Source organism: Rhea americana, unplaced genomic scaffold (genome assembly GCF_003343005.1).
Source record: "Rhea americana isolate MKP2758 unplaced genomic scaffold, rheAme1 scaffold_121, whole genome shotgun sequence".
NCBI lineage: Eukaryota > Metazoa > Chordata > Aves > Rheiformes > Rheidae > Rhea > Rhea americana.
In genome coordinates, this window is record NW_028185273.1 from 2,634,966 (window position 1) to 2,648,227 (window position 13,262).

Below are 13,262 nucleotides of genomic sequence, written 5' to 3' on the forward strand. Positions count from 1 at the left end.
TCAGTGCTACAACTAATAACACAACAGATGTAAGATATTTTTTGACAACTGTCACCTTAGGTAGAGTTCAAGCATGAGAGATTTCAGCTCAAAAGGAAAAGAACTTAAAAATAAAATACTTTTTCACGGTTAGCCCTTTGACACACCACACTGGAGATCAAATGCGTGTAACTGATCATGTTGTGGTGCCAACTCTGCCTGATACACATATTACCAATGCAATGCAAAATGACTGCATTTTTCAAGTAAATATAGCGACTGTACATAAAGTAGAAGTTTCCACAGCCTAGGTTTAGGTTTGCTTCCAGTAAAATCAATAGGTTCTTTGACATCCCATAATAGCAGAGTTAACTAGAAACTGTTATGTTCTTTTGACTGTCATACCTTTAATTCTGCAAATGTTTTTGTTGCACAGCTGGTACATTGTATTTCAATCAATCTACATTTCTCTTAAACACTCTAGTCATGCTCCAAAGCATCAACATCATTCTTTTCAAGTAAATTAACGTGTAGAAGGAAATTAAATTATATGAACTTTTACTTAACTACAGTTTCAGCAGATAATACTCTACCATACACACTCTTTGTTTATCCTGGTTTAAAGAAGCTTAAACTGTTTAAAGACAGAATTCAGATGTTCACCATATGCAAAAGTCCTTTAAAGTAAATAATACAGGCCAATGGTCACTCCTAAAGACAACACAATCTGTAAACATCAGGTGGACAGAGAAAGCTTTTAGTTTTACTGGCTAAAGTAGCTGTGACAACATAAACACATGACAGTGTTTTCTGGCTAAATTCGACATAACCTTAACATCATAAAATAAAACAYTATATTCTTGAAGCTATAGCTCGGAAAGACATTCAGAAAAATCCTTGCCCTTAGTTTACAAAATGCAAATCATAAATAAAGCTGACCATGTGATTTTTTCTTCTGCTAGTTACAAAAGCCACACTTTGACGTTAGTTAGTCTAACTAATTAGAAAGTACTAACTTTCAACTGGTATCTTTTGTACATCTTCACATTTGCTTTGAGAACAGGCACCAGACGTAGTAATCTGCCTAAGGAAATTTTACATACGTGAAAGGTCAAATGCTAACTAGAACTGAGGAACCAATATAGTTTGTTTTATCAACAGTTAAAAAGTACTCTTATAGTGCATATAGATATTTTGGTATCCTACATCCTACAGCTCAATGTAGATTTCTAACTAGCATCTATGATCAGTGACCTAAGATCACATCAAGGAACCTGGCTTATGGAAACAAGGATTTACGCTATAAGCATCTTGTCTTTAGAAACAGGAGGAATAAACTATTGGTGAATTGGTGAAATGGTTACCCAGAGCTAAAAAAAAACAAAAAAACAAAAAAAAAAACAAAAAAAAAAACCAAAGTATTAGCCATAACAAATCTTAATTTACAATCAAAAAATGGAAAACAGGTAATCAAAGGAAAACACCACAACTATCCTCGCATCCTATAGTTCAAAACTCTTTCAAAGGATATGGCTATTTCAAATACATGCGCTTATACATACAGTACGCAAGACATGCAAGGCTAATCATTCAATAAGTGCAAACCTAGAATAGCTGTTGATTGTGCTCTGTCCAGAAATCATAGCTGATTTGTCCTAATATAACTGAGATTGTTTCCTCAGTATGAAAATTTAAGGTTTTCCTGCCGTAGAAATTTTCTAAGCACTAGAAGGTAGCTTCTAAAACTGGGGTTACAGATCTTGTATATGAATGGAAACATAGAATTTAAGAATTAATGTTGGTATCCGTTAAACGTAAAATTTATGTCTTCATCAAATTGATACATATTCTTAGAATTAGCCCTTTGACAAATCACTACTCTAGTAGAATTAGAATTCTTTATGAGAGTGAAGGTGAGCTGTTGCTGATCTTCAAATTTTCTTAAAATGCTCTTATGACCACCCTTAGGAACATGTTGGGACTCCAYGTGGCTCCAAGTAACCACTAAGAAATTTTTTATTTCACTTTAAGCTATCCTTTTTTGCTGGAGACTGAATTTTAAAGAGGAAAATATTATAGGTTTAAAGATGAAAATGTTATAGGTTAARTACAAGGTTCAGCTTGAACATCCAGTATCCTTGTGAGCTTCAGTAAAATTGTTTTTATGATCTTATTCCTAAAAATGGAATTGACTGTAACACAGCAGGCACTGAGTAATGCAATATGGACATTCAAAAACAATTAAAGTGGCCCCAATTTTATTAATAGCCAGAGAATATTGTGTTTTCTAAAACAGATGCTTTAGTTATACCACAGAAATTTAATACATGACAGTTATAGAGCTGAGCCACATAACTTACAATAGTGGTAGTTATTGATCATTAATTCTTTTAACATAATTGGCTTTATTTGACCATTCACCTACATTCTTTCAAATACTATATTAATYATTTAAGCCTGAGGAAGCTGATAGGGCTAATTACTCATTAGAATAAATCAGAGGTATARATTTTTTAACTAGTAGCTTTTATCCCACGTACCAAAGTGAGAAATGAACTTAAACTAGWTTAAGCCACAATTCTTCAAGGCATTTGGGGCCAGAACACATTGTAGACAAGGGAAACCTTAGTCAGTGGAAGCCCATAAGAAGAAAAAGTCAAAAGAGGACAAAATTTATTCCCATTATTTAAGAAACAAATTTGTGGTCAGAAGTTGGAATTCCAGACCTTGCCCCCCCCCACACACATACTGAAAATATGTTTCTACTTTGTTGGAAGCATATTTCTCCTACTAACTTATCCATAACTACATCCTGTTGTGCTGTCATGCTTCTTTAGATAACCTGGTAGTTTCAAGAGACAATCAAAATGTACTGGAAGTTTTGCTCGCATCTAATTTAAAACCCYGTATCTCTCTGACAGCCTACGCAGATCTTTTCTTTGCACAAGATCTATGTCAGTCTCTCCTTTGACTCTCTTGGTTGGCTTTATGTCTTCTACATCAAGCCTGAGCTTCTGTGCTTGGCCTTCAAAATGTCCTTCTTTGTCATCCTATTATAATCTATCTCAGCCTTTGGGTTATTTTTTTTTATAACTTCTATGTATCTGTTTGTCCTGGAATCAKCCCTGTAGGCTATTTATTTCAATTAAAATACTCTTTAAAATTAGCTTGTCCTATGAATGTTATTAGTACGGAATGACATTGCTATCTACTTAAATTAAAACACTTCAATACACTTCTGTAGATCTCTGCCACGGATCTTCCTGAGCATTTTGGGATTGATTTATCAGGTCTGCATATTTAGACTGTAAAATCCTCACGGCAGGAGTTATGTCTCCATCTCTTCCTGATTCTATGAAGCAGCACAATGCTGGCACCTAAAAAATGATCTGCAATAAGAGTAATAAGCTGTGTTTTGCCAGACATGATCTAATGATGTCCTTTCTAAGGTTATGTGGCAAGTATCAGAGAGACAGAGTATTTTTTTTTTCTTGAATGAGGATTTTTTCTCAGAAATATTCCCATCTTAAATGGTAAAAATGACTAATTTTATGTTTAACGAAACTATTCTTTTTGTGACTAAAGCTGTTTAAACAATACAGCYGACCTAAATCTCACCTCAGATCACTGGCAAGTGAGACAGTTTCAAATCTAAGACTTCTAAATTTTCCAGAGAAATCTCTCCTGGATTGCTATTGCACATCTGAAGGGAAATTAGACCATTAAAAAGGACACAAATGAGCTCTAAATGTAGAGATTCAGAATTTAAAATCCAAGCATCTATAATCATACCATTATAACAACAGCCAAATTCTTCTTCCTTGATACTCAGCTTTGATCATTCTGACTGCCTGGGACTATTCAAGTTAATATCTAATAGCATAAATTTTTGGAAAATTTAGGCTTATTTTTGTACTGTAATTTACAGTGTATAGTATTTTTTTCTAAGATCAGACACCTTCTCCCTCCCCATTACCCAACCTCCCTATGCATATGCAAATTAAAAAGTGTTAATTATTTTCCCTATTTGAGTATTACTATATGATATAAGGCAAATCATAGCCATACTATATTTTTTAAAGTTTGCCCCGAAAAACACTGAATGATGCAGCATATCAATGCTGAAGACACACAGTATCTGAAATAAAGGTTGCTTTGTCAAGTGTTCTTGATTTCTCTTTGAGAATTAGGTCTTCCTTGTTTCTTCTGACAGTTTTCCGGGCTCTCTGTGACAGCTAGAAGTCTTGCACAGAGGAAAAATCTGCTCTCTCAGCCAGAAAATCCGAGTAGGAGGAGTTTGTTAGGAGAATTTTCCTGTTTATGACACCATTTTCTGGAAGAGTTTACACTGTAATGCACAATAGCACAAGGAGGGGAAAAATGGAATTCAAACCTTACTGTTTTGGCAAGGGTTTTGTCAACATTTCTATCAGCTGCAGCAGTTTTAGTACTGTTTGTAGGCAACTATTGCCTACTATCCCATTGGTATGTTTGTCTGTACACAACTCCTGCAAATAAAATACTATTCAAGTAAATACTTTAAGAAAAGATATGGAGACTCTCAGGATGAAGAACAGTTTATTTTTTTTTAATTGCTGGGTGAGTGAAATGGCATGTTAAAAATCCCTTTTTAAATATTGTATATTATTCTAGAAGACGATAATATCATAGAAAGCCTAGAGCTATCAACCATTACGATTATCTCAGCATTTCAGCTAGTTTCACAAAGACTGATTTAATAAAATCAAGCCTGTCAGAAATATTTTTAAGGAAAGCATTGGCCAGACACATGTTTTCAGGTAACACCTCCCATCCACATACAAACTGTTCCTTCTTGATCATGAAAGGATTTTTATATAGTTAGGTATTTGTATATATTTTAGCTTTCATACATATGTATATATGTATATATTCTAGATTTTAAACACAGACAGAGAAATATATCTGCACACTGAGGAAAGAACAAATTTTATATGAGAAGCTGTGAAGTATTAAATAAAACATTCAAATAAGTGAGTGAGCCTGGGCTCACTCACAAATATGTGAAGGATGGGCTTGATTCTGGAATTTACCATTCATTTTTCAGTATGTTTCTCGCATAGGTTTTAACTGTTAAAGCACTTTATCCTTAGACCAATAACCAAAGAATTATGGTGCTAAGCATACTTTGTTTTTTGTTCTACATTTATAGATTGAGATGTGAAAAAGGCAGAAGAGAAAGTTATTCAGAATGCTGCTCTTAGCATTGCCAGGCTGTGGCCATTTTTCCTATTTATGTCTAGAATTGTATATAACTGCTCCCAGTAAATTCCAAAGTCAGGGTAGTCTAAGTAGCAACAATCTGGCCATTCAATAGACTTTGGATCAGGCCCAATAGCCAAATCAATTGTCAGGACAGTGATATATACGCAACAGACTTTTTTTAAATTACCAGTGATATCACACATCACAGTTCATCATAATTTCTCTTATTATCATGAATACTCATCTTAAAAAACATACACATTACAGTGGCTTACTTAATCTTTACCTGGAGTATTAACTGTTTCTGAGACAACAGGGCTGTAGATAGAAGAGTGATCAGTCTTTTTCTGACTGAATTCTTCAAGGGTGGATGGCATAAAAGGATCTTATGAAAAAGCATTACAACTGAGGAGGACAGCAAGTATCCATGGTCAGTAGTTACACATAAAACATGCATACAATGCAAAATCTCAAGGTGCGACTTCCCTTTACCCTGGCTATGGCCACTTGTGGTTCTCCACAACAGTCCCTGCAGGTCCCTTCTTTGCTGGCTAATAAAAAGAAGTTATTCTTCTTTCCAAAAATTCTCCAAATATCCGTTGTGACCGACAGTCTGAGACTGCTGGTTGGTAGCTTTGGTTTGCCAAAGGACAGATTACTCAAAGGCTTCTGACAACCAACTCATGAACTCAAAACAGGCTGAGTTTAACTTACATTAGCTGACATGCACAGGCTGGACCAGATGACTTACTGATCAGCCTGGCCTCAAATTACATAAATATATCTTTAAAACAGAAGCTGTACTGCCTTGTGCCTTAACACTTTGAAGGGAATAAGTTTATAAAAACAGAAAGGAAGAGCTGCTGGATTTAAATAATTTATTTTTAAATTCATTATTAATTTTAATAGGAATCTTTTATAGGTAGAGCTAGATCAGGCCTTGAATTAGAAAGATGAACTACTGAAAAATGACAGCAGAAAATCAGTGGAGAGAGTAGAAAGAAAAGACTGCAGAAAACAAAAGGAGTGGAGAAAGCTACATTAGAGAGAACATCATTTGCAAAACACTAAGGTCTTCTTTCTTTCATTTCTTTGATTTTGTATTCAATAAGAACAGATTATAAATGGACAGAGGATCTACAACTTAGTGACAGGATAAAAACTGATAAACAGGAGTTTTAAGAGGAGACTTCACGAAGTTGTAGGAGACTGAGCAACTCCCAAAAGCAAAAATGACCTCTGATTAATAGGAAGCAGCACAAGCCAAGGATAAAATGAGAGGGCTGAGGGGTAGACAACAGCAACAAATCATAAAAGAGGGACTGACAGAAAGAAGGGATTAAAGCATAATTTGAGGGCTTCAACTCTATGTACACGGACAGAGAGCGAGTAGACTGCCTCAAGGACTCAGAAGTGAGAAGGTGGGCATGTGATACAGTGAAAATGATTAATAGAAAGTGGTTTGCCCAAAAAGAAGAAACAAATACAGAGATGAAGAMAAAAAGAAACATAAGGCAGAGCTTATTTATAAATTTAAATTTACAAACCCTTAAGCACAATTTTGCATACATTATGCATTGTTTCTTCAATATTTAGCAAGAAAGACTGCTCTACATGAGTGAAGTGTATCATAGAAAARGTCTCTATTATATTTTTTTTCCTTGAAGTTGCTTAAATTGAGTATTTTACCAACAGGCTTTCCAACAGGCAAACAAACAATGAGGTTATCCAAACAGTAGGAATTCCAGGAATTACATTACAAGGGATCTCCAAAAATGAAAAATTTTATCAAGAGATAGTTTACAAAATAATAATCTCAGAAAACAACAGTTATCTAGGGACTTAAAGAAAGGAAAAAATATCTAATTACAGTGAGTTCTTCTAAGAAACTCCTCCTTTGAAAAATAACCAATTTAAGAGACAAGTCTATTCATATATCTTCATGAAGGTATGGAAAATCTCGAGTTCCTCATATTATTTACTTTAATATTAATGACCTAATAATCAATATTACTAAAGTGGTCTTTATAAATCACTGCTGTTAGAATGCATCTTATGAGCATCAAATTAAAAAGTTACCACTATCACAGACTTCTCTCATACTTTCTCCCCTTTCTGTGACATAGATTTTTTTCCTTCCTTCTCTCCTTTGACGAAGGGAGTCTGTCTTCCTATTTCTCTGTGAAGTGCCAGAGTGAAAATTTAACCTCACCTAGAGCTTCTAAAAGAAAGAGAACTATGAAGCTGATATTCAAGGCTATCCACAAATGCCATATCTATAAGAGCTGTGAATGATAAATATTTACTCCATGTATTCTAGACAAACCAAAATAAGCCCAGTGTCATGTGACATTAGGATCAAAAAAGCTTGTGTTGTAAATAGGTCCATAGTAAGACATAAAGATCTATTATTTCGGTTCACTGTCATAGTCTGGAATCATTCCTAATCCCAAATCGTAAACTTTTATTATTGTCATATTTTTAGACTTTAGTCAGCTCAGCATATTTTCAACATAATTATGAGTTGTGAAATTGGTATTTTAACATGCAGTATATCTGTATAATTGCAATCTGTACCTCAGAGCTCACTTTTCAACTGCTAAATTGAACTACAAACCTCTGTGGTATTGTTTATGGAAAATTCCATATGCTTTTTAAGACTTTTGCCCTAGATTCCTTAATGTTTTCCTAAGCAGAACTTTCAGGACTTTACCAAGAGACTTGTTAGGTAAAACACACAGGAAAGCAAGGAAAATTACATTTCAGTGTTTTGTTTTCTGAAGTTAAAGATCTCATAATCCAGAAGAAAACTCATTTCTGCCAAAACATTGCCACTGTACGTAACAGTCATCTGTAGGACAAGTATACTATCATTACAGACATAACACAAACTCAAATAAACAGCAGCCACAGTTAAAACAAATGAGAACGTTATTGATAAATGAATTGAGCTTTATGAATAATCTTATAAAGAAATGGTGCACTTCATACTGCCAGTGAAGAAATGCAATCACAAGGAAGACYTAATAGTTTATAGAATTCCTTTTCTTTGTCTTGCTAAAATCTTCAACATGACTTTTCTAGAAGGGGCATCAGGTTCATAGTCTAAGAAATACATATTAATTTATAATGTTTTGCTGAATGGTTGTAGCTGATGGTATTACCAGCGCTTAGAGCCTTGTGAAGTGTTATTAAAAAGAATTATCTTTTTCACTAAACATTTGCACTGACGTAAAGCTGAAAAAAAAACTTTAAGTTTGTGATCTTGGGTTACTAGAGTCCTTTTCTTTAAACACCTACTTGACCTTACGCTGACGTGTCAGCAAATTATATTTAAGTAATGCTGTTCCCAAGAGCTCTCATTATGGCTCATATGTATAGCCTGCAATTCATTAAAAAAACATGTATTATAACAGCCTAACTATATACTTATTTGCATACACATCAAAATAGAATCTTAATAACTTGAATTTACAGAATGGCTTTATATTTTTGAAGTATTTAGATGTTTCATAAATAGTCATAACTATTATTCATAGTTGACATGCATTTCTTGAACTATCTGGGTAAGAATAACTTACATTTGTTTTTGAAAGTGGCTGACACAGATAACTGGTCTGCTCAATAACACCTAGTAATATGAAATATCATTCTTTAAAAAAAAAGGAAAGAGTAAATTGCCCTGGGTATGACATCTATGGAGGACAATGAGAATACAGTAATGAGAATGGCTTATGTTTGCTATTCCTCATTCTCACTGCAAACTTGTCATAAAAATGGATTACTTGCAGTTCTATACTGTTTTCAATTCTTGTCTTGTCATGACAATAAGACATCAGAAGTTTAATGTTTAATATAGCCTGCGAAATACAATAGCATATAAAAATGCCTGGATATTAAAATATTTGCTACCTCAACCTCTTCTCTTTTTCTCATGTATTGTTAAGACCAGCAAATCGGCATCACTTCTGCTGTTGCCTACCCTTTTTAGTTTYGTGGAACAACCTAACATGCTTGCAAGGACCATGAAGAGCCTCTTTAACCAAAAAAGTGAAGTAAAACATAATCCCTCAAAAAATGATGAAGTTTTGAGGTTGCTGGCAACCTTCAAGTTTGGGGTTACATAACTAATATTGGCAATATTTTTTAATGGATGAGCTGTGCTTCAATCTTTTTGACTAAAGAAGGAATCCTGCAAGGTGCTGAGTGCCTCTTCCAAGGTGATATCATTTCTTGGTTTCTAGTGACCACTAGGAGACCCTCAGCATCTTGTCAAGATGACTTTCTATTTTGCTAATTAACTAACAGAGTTTAGTATTCAGGATTGAACTCAGTGAAATAAAGGAGATCAAGGATACCAACTAAAAACATTTTAGACAGAAGCTGAGCCATAACACCTTAATTCATATGAAATTAGACTTGATGGGCCACACCTTGACAGGTACTTCAAAGGTGATAGAAAGGACCAAAGTATTTGAGTGGCTGTGGAGGAAATCCTCATTTCTTGTTGCTGTTGAGGGCTGAATCTAGTCTTCATTCCATGAAAAGCAGACACGTTACTRCAGGTATAGTTTTACTTGTGATTTCTATATTAAAATGTTGCAAAGGCCTCTCTAATGCTGGTATATGTACAAAGAGTTATGTTCATGCAGCTATTCATTATGAGTATCTATATCTATCTATAGGTTTAGCTCACCACGGTTTGCAAGTTCAGGTGCTATGGCTTCTCTCCCATTTAGTGTGCTGCCTCTGCCCTGGGCATTCTAATAAAGGCAATTCTATTTATGAATTGACACTGCATTTACTTGCAAGGTACAGAGGACAGTGTTGAATTAATGCTGGTAAGAATGGGACTGAATCCATATCTAGCAACCCTATATTTTAAAAGACATTCTAGTTATTGAGTTTTCTGATCTCCTCCATCCAAATGCTGCTTGTCTGAATAACTTCAAACTTAAAAAACAACAACAACAAAACCCTGGAGCGTGGCCAAAAACATCAGGCTGAAAGGAGCTTTCCTGTGGCCGTTAAACAAAAGCAGGGCAAATTTAAGTTAATAACAGAAAAAGTGTCTCAACCTTACCCTACAGAATCATTGCCCTAATATGAGAATGTATGTAATCCTTCTGAAAATGTCATTAGAGGAAAATTTGTCACCCCAAACTGTAGTTACATTTACAGTAGTATATTTGTACAAGCCAATCATTGAAATACATCTGTTTTGATTCCTTAGTAGAGAGAGAAGAAAGAAGATCTAGCTTTTGTTTACCATGGCACAGGATCAAGGTAAGCCTTAAAATTACTTTTTGGTGTCCAAACAGTGTGGTTTCCCCATCAAAAGGTTATTTGTTATAAAAGGGCTTTATTTGGCAAAACATTGGGAACATTCACTTTTTAATTAGAGCAGCAAACTTCGGAGCAATCTGAGTTATGGTATTTTATGATGCTTCTTTTCCTGATTATAAAAGAAACAACAAGTGCAGCAGAATCTATTTCATCCCCTGGGAATTCCCTATAGATCAGCTACACTACAAAAAAATAAACCAGAAACTGTAACATCAATTATGCTTTCTTAATGTATTGAGGACATTAAATCCTGTGGCACTGGAGGTTAGCTCCTGGTGTTTTTTCTTTGTTGATCCTCATAGTGTTAGAAATTTTAAAATCATGTTTCATTATTTTTCCTTTTTTATATATACACATACTGATTTTTAACTTCGTTTTTACTTGCATTTAATTTTATTAGTTAAGTACAAGTAGGTCAAATGTCAGCTTAGGTGACTTTTTTTTCTGTCCTTGAAAGAATAGAAGCTTTGGTTTTACTGGATATTTTTAGAAACTCTCTGCTCCAACTAGACATTGTGCTGAGCAGTTGAAGTCTTCAGGTAAAACCAATTCAATTCTAAGTCATCGACTCTGAAAATTGTATCCAGATTTCCCAAATAATACATAATCACATGAAATAGTTGATACAATTGAATAAATACTAGATTAAACTAGATTATCTCAAGGAAATGAAAGGAAAAGGAAAGCGAAGGGGAAAGGTAAGAGGAAGGGGAAGGACAAGGGCAAGGGAAAGGAGAAGGGGAAGGRGAAGGGGAGAAGAGATGCAACTTGCATTTGTTTTTTGGCCAAAGCAATGACACCTGTCCTTTCACATGATAAGGCCTAGTAAACTCATTAATTAAAACAACTATAGTTCATCCACAGTAGTTTTGAATGAATGCAAGATTATAATTGTCTAGTATATCTTTATGGACTAGAATTTTACCGAGAAGGTCAGAGGGGCTTGCTACCTGCCCCAGAGCACACTGTAGCTCAGGTGTCTGCCATTCTCTGAGTAGGATTAGATACAATGATGGCTGTCCAGATTTTGTTTATTTTTAGATTTTGTGTTTAATAAAAGTCTTCTTTAAACATCTCCCATGACTGAAACTGTAACATTTTGCAAAGCACAAAGAAGTTCAGTTGTAATGTTTCAACTTTTGTGAGAGGTGCATCTAACTAAAAACTACTGTAGATCACTGCAGGGCTGCAATGGAAGATTTATTTGTCTGAAACCAGTATGGCGAGGAGAGAGTCTTTATATTAGTTTTAATTTTACCATCTTTCTAAGAAAGAGATATATGTAGCTCTGGGCATTTCTGGAATAATTAAACTAGAAACAATGCAACCACCAAAAAGTAGATCTGTTTTGTGATGTGGAAAAAAAAAACAAAACTGTAGATGCCTGAAATACCTTTTGGATAGCATAAAAAAATTAAAAGTTAAATTTCTATGAAAAACTTGCCATATTAATTTTCTAGGCTAACTGCAAAATTTTAAATTTAATATTAAAATTAGTGTTGACAAAACACTAAATTTAAAGGAGAGCTTTAAAATAACCACAGTATCATCTATCATGCCCAAACAGTTTAGCTTATCAGACTAAAAGTAAGTTTTGGAGGAGGCACAAAAGATTACATTCAAGCAGAGAGAATAGAATTAGTCAGTAAGGCAGTTTGTAAAGGMATAAATCTGAGCCACTACTTGAAGGGAAAGAAAGCTGAGCCTACCTCAGCTGATGAGGGTTTTAAGGCTCTCTTATCAGGAAAGATGTGTAACTGAATTCTTCATCAACCCTTAAGAACTGAAACAAAACAAAAAAATATATATTCTTAGGCCACTATTTAGCTCTGTGTTGGACTAACATTGTGAATACTATGTCCGCCACGAAAAGGTTCTTGCATAACTAGAAAAAGTACAAAAAAAGGTAACAGAGATTATCAGTGGTATCAAGCAGCTGAACAGAAGTTATGTAAAACAGGACTTTTCAGCTGGGAAAATATAGTTGAGGAAGGCTTTGATAGACATCTATAAAAAATAATTATGACAGAGCAAAGAGCAGGTGCCATGCAAATTACTGTACAAACAAAAGGAAATGCAATTACTGTACAAACTCTGTGTAAGGTAGAGAATTAACTTGTGTAACTCCATGCCACAGAATGCTGTGGAGGCCAAGAGTATAAATGGCTTCAAATAAAGGACCAGATGACTTTCACAGACTTTCACAAGTCCATTGGTAATGATTAAACATGATGATCTATACCCACRCTCTAGAACAAGATGTCCTTATACCAGTGACTGCCAGGAGCTGAGAGACAACATTGAGGAACCATTTTAGGAAGACCGAAGAAACAACTCATTAAAAACTCAGGTCAGCTGAGGTCATAAATATAAAAATAGTACTATAAAATTTGATACTATATGGAAGTATCAAATGTTCAAACAATGTCTACTAGCCTACAAAGGCAGTTCAGAAGATATGAAGATACGAGGCAACAGAAACGCAGTCATATCCTGCTACTCATCAAAGATGCATTTCAGAAAATGGCAGTTTTAAGTGGCAGTTAGTGTTATGAAAGCAAAGCAAACTAATTTAATAGTGAGGGGATCTGAAATGCACAAGGATCACACATCGCAGGATAAGATCTTTCCCACTTGCTTTCAGTCAAGCTGATGTGAGGATTGTGAAATTTTCAGAAATAGTCAAACTAGCC